Source organism: Zalophus californianus, chromosome 6 (genome assembly GCF_009762305.2).
Source record: "Zalophus californianus isolate mZalCal1 chromosome 6, mZalCal1.pri.v2, whole genome shotgun sequence".
NCBI lineage: Eukaryota > Metazoa > Chordata > Mammalia > Carnivora > Otariidae > Zalophus > Zalophus californianus.
Genome location: NC_045600.1, coordinates 5,866,468 through 5,877,861, shown reverse-complemented (window position 1 = coordinate 5,877,861; position 11,394 = coordinate 5,866,468). Strand labels below are relative to the sequence as shown.

The window sequence follows — 11,394 nt, the reverse complement described above, 5'->3', positions numbered from 1 at the left end:
GCCCACAAGAGGCAATTTGATACAAGAGAATGAGCATGACTTTGGATCCAGCCAGGAAATCTTAATGCCTAGCTCAGTTTCTTCCTAGCATTAGGACTCTGAGAATCTTAGGAATCTCAGAGGATCCTCTCTCCTCATCTCTATAATGGACACAGTCAGTTCTACCTTAGGGCTGTTGAAAAACTTGAAAGAGATCATGTATGTAAAGTACAAAGTAGATCCACCCGCTCCTTCAAAAAATAATTGTTGAGTACCTACTAAGTGCCAGGCATTATTTTTAATATTGGAAAATCAACGGTGAACAAGGCAGACCCAGATGCTGCCCTAATATAGCTCACATTCTTGTTGGGGTGAGACCATAAAGGAGTAAAGACATAAATGAGATCATATTTGATGATGAAGGCTTATAGAGCTTAGGGTAGTGTGGTAGAGAGTGATGGGGGGAGGGGCTGGACTACTTCAGCAAGGGTAACCAGTGAGGGCCTCTCTGAAGAGTTGGCACTTGAACTGAGGCTGAGCGGTATGAAAGAGACATCCATGGAAGATGGCTGGGGCAAAGTATTTCAGATGAAAGGATCAGCATGTGCAAAGGCCCTGGGGCAGAATGAGATGTCCGGGCTAGAACATGTGAGCTAGCAAGGAGTAGAGGAGGAGAGGCTACAAGGGAACACAACAGCCAGATCAGGGGATGCCTTGAAGGTCACAACAAGAGGTTGTGTTGGGCTTTATTCTAAGTTCAATGGGAAGCCATTGAAGTAGGTTTTAAGCAGTGCATCCTGACTCTGCTAGATGGGGACAGAATCACAGTAAGATATGCAGGAAAAGAAGAAGACCAGCTAAGACACTTTCTCAGTCTAGCCAAAGATAATGAACTATCACGGCCACCATGGAGATGGAGAGAAGCATATTAATCTGGGAATACAGCTTGTCGGTGAAATTAGATGGAATCTGGAGAAAAGAAGTTTAACCTTTAGAAGATGGATAAAGGACTGTGGGAAGGGTGGCCAGTGAGATGGGAAGAAACCAGGAGAGTGCAGTGTCCTGGAAGCATGGCAGAGAAAGAATTCGGTGAAGAAGGGAAAAGCCAGCTGAGCCAAGTGAGCCAGAAGAGGACAAAGAACAGCCTATCGGATTTGGCCAGATGAAGATCACATGGGTGACTTTGATTGATACACACCATTTCTGTGAGGGAGTTGGGAAGGCAGAGACTGAAAATAAGTTCAATACATGCAAGGTATTCTTAAAATTCCTCCTTTAGGAATGGAAATTGGGCACCTCATACCTTATCTGTGGAGACTTAGATATTTCTTTCATGAGAATAAAAATATCCATAATAATAACAACTCATAAGCCTCAGATGTCCAGGCAGTATGGTAGACTGAGCAGACACTGAAAGACTATCCACCCCACCTACCCACAGTCCAAACAAATAAAAATGTTGGATACAGTGTAACGATAAGCTATTTAAGTACAAAATCAATTTCAAAAGTAGGGAAAGGAAAATCTCCAGGAACTCAAAATGAAAATAAAACCCAAACCAGAGTAGTTGATAAAAGCTGAAGACAAAAATCTCACAAGATATCGGGACTGGTTATAGGCGCTGAAGTCTAGGGGGAGAACAAGACTTCAGGCTTAAATGAGGAGAGCAAGCCTCTGAGTCCCTGCATAAAGCCAGGAACCATGAAGCATGACATGCCCATGAAACTCCGAGCTGAAGTGTTATAAAAATTTGTCCAGACCGATAAAACTCACAGGATCCTGAGTAGCTTCCCATGTGAAGCTACTCAGAAGGGATTCCTCCAAAACTCAAGGGAACAAGGCTCCTATGAAAGCCTCCCCCCTTCAAAATGAGCTTACAACAAAAAATTACATTCCACAGGAGGAAAAAAACCACCCTGAGGTCTAGTAACAATCAACAGACATAGCAAATGAGAGAAATTCACCTTAAGAACTAGAAATAAAAAAAAAAATTAAAAGAACTGACAGTTTTAGAGGGGAGGGTGGGGGGATGAGTTAGCTCAGTGATGGGTATTAAGGAGGGCACGTACTGAATGGAGCACAGAGTGTTATATGCAAACCAAGAATCGTGGAACACTATGTCAAAAACTAATGATGTAATGTATGGTGACTAACATAACATAATAAAATAAAACTTAAAAGAACGAAACTTTAAGCACATGTAAAATCTTCAAAGAGAAATAGGAAAAAATACATACGAAAACAAGATTGAATGTCAACGCAAAGGCACATTTGAAAAGAACAAAATGGAGATTCTAAAAATGAAAAATACACTCATTAAGGTAGAAAAGATAAATAGGTTAAGTAGAAGAATGGATACATTGAAGCAAAAATATTGAACTCTAAAACAGACATTTGGAAATCACACAGAATGCAGAAAAAATAAATAAGTGGATAATAGGAAAGAGTAATTTAAGATCTGCCTAACAGAAAGGGAGCTCCTGTGCTCACTCTGGCAGCACATAGACTAAAATTAGAATGATACAGAGAAGATTAACACGGCCCCTACACAAGGATGACATGCAAATTCACGAAGTGTTTCATATTTTTAAAAAAAAGAAAAAAAGAGTAGCTCCAATATAGTAAGTTGAACTCTCTTTGTAGGTCTAAAATGATTGACTATCAGCAATTTCATACAGTTTTACCTACAGTGTCTAATATAAGTAGTGGAAAGGAAAACAATAAAGAATGTGGGAGGGGCTTCTGGGTGGCTCAGTCGGTTAAGCATCCCAACTCTTGGTTTTGGCTCAGGTCATGGTCTCATGGTCTTGAGATCAAGCCCCACATTGGGCTCTACACTGGGTGAAGAGTTTGCTTGAAATTCTTTCCCCTTCCTCTCCCATCTCCTCTGTTCCTCTCCCTGCTTGCACTCTCTCTCTCTCTCTCTAACAATAAATAAAATAAAATCTTTAAAAGAAAAAAAAGAATGTGGGAAAGAGACAATGTTTAGAGAACTGACAGCTGAGAATTTTGCAGAATTAAAAAAACATGAGTCCTCATACTGACTCAAAACAATAGAAATAAAGTGTAGTGGACCTATCAAACATCAAAGACAAAGGAGGAAAGCTTAAAAATGACTAGAGAGAAAAGAAAGGAAGGATTGAATGATAGTTGAATGATAGCAGACCTCTTCCCATTCCTTTTCAAGTCCAGAAGACAATGATACAATCTTATAAAGACTTACAGAAAATGATAAGCCCACCACTCAAGTGAGAGCTGTAAAGGACATATTCAGATACACACGGAAAAGGACAATCACATCACCCACAGACTCTTCACTAAGAAAAGTGCTACGATGAGAAAGCAAAGTCAGAAAGAAGGAGGGGAGTGCACAAAGCAGTGTGAGTCCACAAATTGCTACATAGTTGGAAATCCAAATAAATATCAACTGAAAGCAAGTGAGAATGACTAAAGGAAGAGTAAAAATAAGGTAGAACTAAAATATTAAACAACACTAATATTCTTTAAAGGAGGGAGGAGTTCAGAATTGAAAGCATTCTAAGGTCACTGAGTAGTTAGGGCAGAGGATACAGAGACCTACAGGTTTTGCTAAATATTCACCTTAAAATTTGAGGACAACTGCTAAAAATATAAATGTAGAATGTATTTCTTCGAAACCTGTAGTTACAAAAAATAAGATCAACCCTACAGACAGGGCTAGGCACTTTTTCTATAAAGGGCCAGATAGTAAATATTTTCAGCTTTGTACGGTTCCTGTCAAAACAACTCGACTCTGCCACTGTAATGCAAAAGCAGCCATGGACCCTCTGTAAGTCAATGAGCAGAACTATGTTCCAATAAAGTTTTATTTACAAAAACAGGTGACAGGCCAGGTTTGATTTGAAGGTCATAATTTGCCATCTTTGCAAATAAAAGGACAAAAGAGAATAATCAAGAAAATGTATATATGTAAAAAACAAAAAATAAGTCCATGAGGAATCACAATAAAAGTAAATGCATTAAATTTATCTATTAGAATATCGACATTGCAGAATGATACAGTGTGATGCCATGTATATACAGGTTTAAAACAGAACACCATTTACCATTTATGGATATGCTCATGGGTAGTAAAGGAAAGAAAGGATGCATCCAATTCCAGAGAGTGTTGCCTCAGGCAGGAAGTGAGAAGAATAGATTTGCAGAAGGGGTACAATGGAGAGTCAATAGAACTGTCAAAGATTTTGTTTCCAAAACAAACAAAAAAGCTAAAGCCAGTTGAGCACAACATTAATATTTGTTAATTCTAGGTAGTGGGTACAGGGGCATTACATTACCGTTCATATTTTTAAGTTCGAGAAGTGTCTTTTTTAAGCACTCATATCTCATTCAAACCTTAGCCATCATTAGGAGAACAGTATTACAAACTTTATTTCCAGATGAGGAATTTGAAGTTCCACACAGGCCAGAGACTTGGAAAAAATGGGACCATAATCTTCCAAATCAATTAAATGCACTCTAGATACTGCATGACATTTTGTGGGAACTTGAAGACATCTATTTTGCAAACACCCTGTCTCTATGATCCCTGGGACCCCCATCTTTACTAGATACTTATTCTCTTCCAACCAATCCTTCTGCCTCACCCTCTTCCCATCCTCTGCTTTCTAGACATTTATGGTGCAAAAATGCAGCTTGAATCACACCACACTCCCACCTCTTCAGTGTCAGCTGTGGGCCTGAGGATATGAAAACAAAGAAGACATAGTTCTCGGTGTGACTTAATTTCCAACTCAACCAACATCTACCTGGGTGAGCGTTAACTTCTCTAAGCCTCCATCTCTTCATCTTTAAAATGGGCATCACCAACCCTACCATACATGTTACCCAAGGTTTTTTCAAGAATAAAATGAAATCATCTAGCAGATATCTATCCTTACAGAAAAATACCAAGCTCCTGAGCACAGGGCCTCATAGGCTTACCCAGATCACACAGGTCACATTTGAAAAAAAAATGGTGTATTGTCCTGCACACACGTGGCCATCCCCAGAACACCCTAAGCCAATCACACACCCTCTGCAGGCCTCTGCTTCCCAGTCATTAAAGAACAGGTTGGTCCAGACAATCTCTAAGAATACATTCAGCTCTGCCATCTTGGGTCACCCACTTGGTTCCCCTGGGACCCATGAAAGCAGAACATTCAAGGCTTGTCCTATGCAAACATCAGCCCCAGCCATGGTGAAGAGCATGGCATCATTAGTATTGCTCATGATAAGTGGGATGTTGAGTTCCCTAGAAATGAAAAGGCTTATTTATAGAGGTGTGGGAAAGGGAGCCAGCATTCCTGCTGCTATTACTCCAGCTGCCCAACACATGGGACCCTGTCAGTTCCTGAATAGACCAAGTTCCTCCCACCCCTGGGCCTTTGCACACACACCGCTGTCCTCCCTTTGTGGAATACTCTTCTCCACCCTTTCACCTAGTTAACACCTACTCTGCTCTGCCACCAGGTCTCAGCTCAGTCTTCGTTTCCTCGGGGAAGCCCTCCTGGACTTCCCAGACTAGTCAAATTCACTGATTACACATTCTCATGGAGCTCCCTGTATCAGTCATGTATTACCATGATAATGCGGTGGAACAAAACCTCCCCTAAGCTTAACACAATCACTGTATATTATTTCTATAAGTTTGTAAGTCAGCCAGACTGTTCTACCAATCTGAGCCAGACTCAGCTGCTCTCAGGTGGGTTCACACTTATATCTCGGGTCAGTTGGTGAGTCAAAGTTGGAGGCTGGTTCAGCTGGTATGACACTGCCATGCTCCACATGGCCTCTCATCCACAACAAGCTCACCTGGGCATGTGCTCATGGTGGTGGCAAGAAGCATGTAAGGCCTCTTGACACCTAGATTTGTAATTCGTACAGCATCCCTCTCACTGCATTCCACTGGCCAAAGCAAGTCATAGGCCATCCCATAGGCACGGGGTGGAGAAATAGCTCCCACCTCTTAATGGGAGGAAATGAAAAGTCATGTTGCACAGGGAAGGCGGGGAGCTGGGACTATTTTTGCAATCAGTGTATCACACTCCCTTTTGAAGTACACATCACAATCGTAATTTTCCCTTTTATTCATGTGACTGTTACCATCTCACCCACTAAACTGTGTAGTGTAAGCAACAAACCTTGGTTGTATTAAACCATTGAGATATTAGGACTATTTGTTATACAACACAACTAACTTATCCTGACTGATACAAATGTTTACAGCTGCCCACAGACCCCAAACCTCCAGCTCTGTTCCTAGCCTATAAAGTCAATAGAAATGCATGTTGCTGTGGTTGTTTAGAGGTTAACACTCTGGCCCTAATTGAGATTCTTAGTAGAGTGGGCACTTTTATGTGTCCTGAGCATCTGTGGTGTAATTGTATTTCTTCCACCCAGAGAAGGTTCTCCAGAAACAGACAGAGGGTAGTGGGAGGGGGATCAGGACTTGGCACAAAGGAATCTTTCACTTGATGGTTTAAGTTCCACACCAGCTATTCATCTCAACAACCATTAACATTCACCTACTATTCCAGGCCTGTGCCAAACCCTAGGCATAGAAAGGGGAGATGCTCACTTAGTGAATAATCGAGTCCAGCTCCCTGATTAAGCAGATGTTGAGCACAAGACTTTATACCATTTGCTGGGGCAGAGTCATTGACCAGTAATGGCTCCCCCAAAATATGTCCAAATTAAGGATAAATCCACCCAGCCACCACTGATACAACCATCCATCCATTCATTCAGTATCTTGAGCACCTGCTATATGCTATTCCAGAACACCCTGTTCTAGTTACTGAGGATATATTGGAGAACAAGAGAAGCCAGAACCCTGCCCTGTGAAGCATCCATTCCGGCGAGGAGTGGACAGAGGTAGACAAGGTTATCGATGATGGTAGACATCAGAATCACTACAAATGATTTGGGCCACCCTTCTTCTGCATTTGCATCAGTATCTGTAGGAAGTTATCCAGAAGCTGGTCCCATAGCAGTGTTTAGAAGCACTTAGGGAGTCCTGGGCACCCTTCCCAGAGGAGGAGACCAGCCTCCAAGCCAATATCAAATGTGGTAGGACCCACAAGTCTCAGATGAGCTCTGGGGGGACTGCACAGTCTTGCCATGAAGAGACACTCACCATGTGTTCCCTGCCCCAGCCACATGCCCACCTACAGGAAAGAAGAGAGCAATTCTGGGACCCCACCACCCCTGGGGGCTCTACCCAAGCCTTCCACGTGGACCACAGTGAGGAGCTCCTAAGAGCAGGTTGTAGCTGGTGCGCTCAAGTAGCCACTTGGCTTGAAAAATAAATCAACAGTATTTGTTGCCAGAAAAGCCACAGCAGCCAAACCCTCTGTGAGGTTTGAAGGCCGCACATGCTTGAGGCTTCCAGGGCTCGGGAACCAACAGGTTCATACTGTCAGAGGGAGGGCCCTCCAGAAGCATCAGTAACAGCCTTGGTTGACACAGAGCTTTGGATTACTCAGCCGACCTTCTAAAGGCCACCTCTCCAACCAGAGCCCACTTCAGCGTGCTGCCCATCCTCAGCCATCCTGCAGGCCGTGAATGTGGGCTCGGGTGGGTGCAGCAAGATCACACCAGCGGTTCTAGCAAACTCCTGGGGTTTCGCCTGGCTATGCCACACCCCACCCTAAGCCTTGGTTTTCGTATGTACAAAATAAAGATGTAATAACAACCTCCCCCAACCGCCAGGGTAATTGTGATTTTTTTTAAGTGAGATACATGGATGTAGCTCCTACCATAGAATCAGAATATTTGCTGACTTATAATATTAATGCCTCCATATTAGAGCATGCACTGAGTTCTTGTGAGCTGGGCATGGGGCACAGCTGTCTTCATGCATCGCTCCATTTAATCACTTAACTGTACAGGTGGGCATTTTTATTATACCCGTTTCATAAACACTGAGGCTCAGAGAGACTAACTGTGGGCACGTGGTTAGAAACAGGGCTTAAGCTCTGAGTGTGTTCGAGCCTCTTACTGACTTGGGAGGCTGCAGAAAGAGGCAAATGGGCACACCACAGGGGCAGGCTCCACCTTCACTCTTGCCCTTGACCCTGTCTTCTCTTTTCTTGTTTCAGTGGCCTGGGCACACACCTTCCCCTCCCAAGCACGCCAGAAGTGTGGGTCTCAGGACAGTGGGACCCCAAATCCAATGTGCCCAGGCTTGTCAAAGAAGAAACATGCAAATGTATTAAGCAGGGTGGGAATGGATTTTTATGATTCTACCAAATGTCTGATAGTGGGAACATCGCCCACGACAAGTATGTATCAGCTCAAGAGAGGCAGGGAGCGTTTTAGGACACCGTGTGCACCCGGCCTGTGAGTGGCAGCTTCGGGGGTGGATGACAAAGCAGCCCAGAGGCTTCTCTCTCATGGAGGCTGATGCCTGACTCCGAAGGGGCTGAGAGGCACCGGCTAGGTGTGGCTGGTCTCACAGCCAGCCTTGGCCACGTGCTTCCTCTGAATGTCTTCTGCCTCCCAATTCACTGCCCATCCCTGTCGCCCTGCCTGAGTCAGCTCCTTTCAAATCCCCATGCTACAGATACAGAAACTGGGGCTCGCAGAGGTGATGTGACCAGGGACACACGGTTCATAAGGACTTAGCTCCAGGACTTGGCCCAGGTCACAGACTCCAGGCTTAGTCCCTCACCATGCCTACCTTCAACTTCCCCCATGAGGCCTGAGCAGGGAACCAGGCAACACGCAGGTGGAATAGCTGATTCCAGCTGGTGGGGTTGAGACAGACTTCAAACGCTGGGCTCCGTGGAGCTAGGACGGCTCTGCCACAGGCACGCCATGTGCCCCTGCAGCAGACATTCACCTTGGCAACCGTCAGTCCCACATTCATAAGTGGAGGGCCCATGAGCTCTTGGGAGGCTCAAGTTAGGCCATGCTGGTAAGAATGCCCTGCAGCCTGCAGACAATCTCAGACATCAACTGGTGTCTGCAGAGCATGCACTGCAGGCCAAGAGCTACGGGAAACCCTCCATTCACATGATCTCATGGTCCTTGCCTTTGTGTTGATGCTCATTTTTATGCACACAGCAGAAAACCAGTTCTGGAAGATCTCCAGGAGAGCAGAGCTACCTTCCCTGCACAAACCCTTTCCATGAAATAATATGGGTTCTAAACCCCAGAGACTCAGACACTGTGTCTCCCTCATCTGTGAAACGCACCATATACAACCTCACCAGCTTCCCAAGATTTTTTGAGACATCTTACGCTGGCACACTCACACCCTAAGATATCCAACAAAATTGGAAATGCCGACCTGAACGCGGACTTCTCGGATGGAGAGATGTCACCTCTCCACCCGCTTCTTTATCCCCGGGATTTGAGTATTCCTGGTGCATAGTAGGTGCTCAATAAATATTTCTTGAATGAATGAATGTCTGAGGTAACAATAATGGGCATTTGAATAAAGCACTACAGGGCACATTCCAAGGCAAGTGTCCAGCCACTGTCTTGTCCAGTCTTGATGAGAGGTGGTTGTTATGTTCCCACTTTGCAGATGAAGCAATGGCCACTGACAGAGAACAGGAATCTTTTCATTTGAATAGCAAACCAAACCCTCTTTGCTTACTGAATTCCTTTTCATCCATCAAGGCTTGGATTCCATGCCACCTCCTCTATGAAGCTTTCCCAGTCTTCCCCTATCTCCCAGAGCTCTTCACCAAAACACTATTACTTTTGTTCCCACTCTGGTGATACTAGGATTCGCTGTGTACATACCCATCTTCCTCCTACTGGCAATGTCTTATACTTCTCACCTTCCCAGAAGTAACACAATGCTCAACACACAGTAGGTCCTCAAGCAAGGTATGCTGACTTTAATATGTCCTCAATAATCAAATTGTGGCTAAAATGTCAGAGCTGGAAAAGTCTTTAAAGATCATCTATTGTCCCCCAATTTAGTAGTCTTGCTTGTGCTATCCAGAGAGTTAGCAGCAAACAAGTCTCCTGCCTCCTTCCCAACCACCAGGCCCCCACCGACACCTAGATTACCCTCCTGTACCAACTCCAATGGATTAGCAACAGTTGCCCCTGGCGCAAGCAGATAGTATGCCACAGTCAGTAGGCAACGTCTACCCCTGACACAAGATGGGGATATGGTAGAGGGTTGTCAGCTGACCGTGACCATACTATTCACATCAATTAACATTATTGTTTATTGATAGATCCTGCAACCAGGACAAAATTTAAAAGTGACCCATTCTGCATCCTTGCCCAATTTTCCATACCCAGCCCTTCTCTCCTGCTCTGCCTGTTTTTCTCTCCAATTAGTTTGGAGTGTTCTTCAAGGGCAAATTTTGAGTCTGGTTAATTTCTGCACTCCCACCACCTGCACATAATACAAGGTCCTACAAGTGTGTGTGTGGTTGGGGGGGGGGGAATAAGTAAATTAAACGTGGTTCAACAATGATGGGTCCAGAAGGTAAGTGGGTGGACATGCAAATCGACAGTAGACTCTCAGATAACACTTCTCTAAATGTCCCGTCTGCATCAGCCTCACCAGGTAGGGTACAGAGAGAGCCTGGTTCCCCGGGGTTCCTGGATACAGGACTCTCACCCACCACTTTACGCATGAGCTCACATTTCAGGGGTGTGGAAAGTGCATGCCCATCTTTCCAGCTGTGGGTTGGCACATTAGCAAAATATCCACAAAATATAGGTTTGGGGAAATCATCCTATAAAATAGAATGAACCATTTTCTAAAATAGAAAATTGCCCAATCGTTAAAGGGTTGGTTTGTTTTTTGTTTTTGTTTTTTAACCATTCAAATATCCATGGCCTTTATTCCCAGTAGTCCTGTACCTGCTGTGTTACGGAGAAGGGGAAATGTGGATTTATTTGCTTTTTATAATATCCCTACTTTCTGTATGAGGCTCACATGCCAGCTATGTGTGAAGAAATATAAATATTCCAATTCAATTATAAAAGGATGTAGAGTTGGAATTCTGAACCTCCTGATTTCAATTGTTTACAAATTGTTTCTCCATGCTGCGATTTGTTCAAGGTATTTAAGCAAATGAGTCTATAAAAAGACAGACAGCATATTGTTTTTCATTAAAGATGACCCTATGATCTCAAGCCTTTAAAAATACATTCTGCTTTTGCCTTTCCTAGAAGAAAGGAAACACTTTGATTTTTAGAAGGGAGGAAGGGAAAAATGAAGTTGCATAAATTATAATAAAGAACCCCAAACAGAATGAAATATTTTTTAATTTAGTCTGTTTCAGTTCTAGAAGGTACTAAAAGTTGCCTCTCACAGCTCCATTTGTCCCTGTGTCTGAGAACCACAAAAATGGGTGGTAACTCATCCTGGGATGTAGAACTCATGTTTTTTGGATGGAATGCTTGTCAGGACAAGAG

General features: G+C 43.7%; 1 non-coding gene across 1 annotated transcript; it reads left to right on the top strand.

Moving 5' to 3' along the window:
- Positions 1 to 2,461: 2,461 nt before the first annotated feature.
- Positions 2,462 to 2,568, top strand: LOC113910606. Its single transcript, XR_003516118.1, has one exon. It is a non-coding gene; the product is annotated as a U6 spliceosomal RNA (small nuclear RNA).
- Positions 2,569 to 11,394: the final 8,826 nt, after the last annotated feature.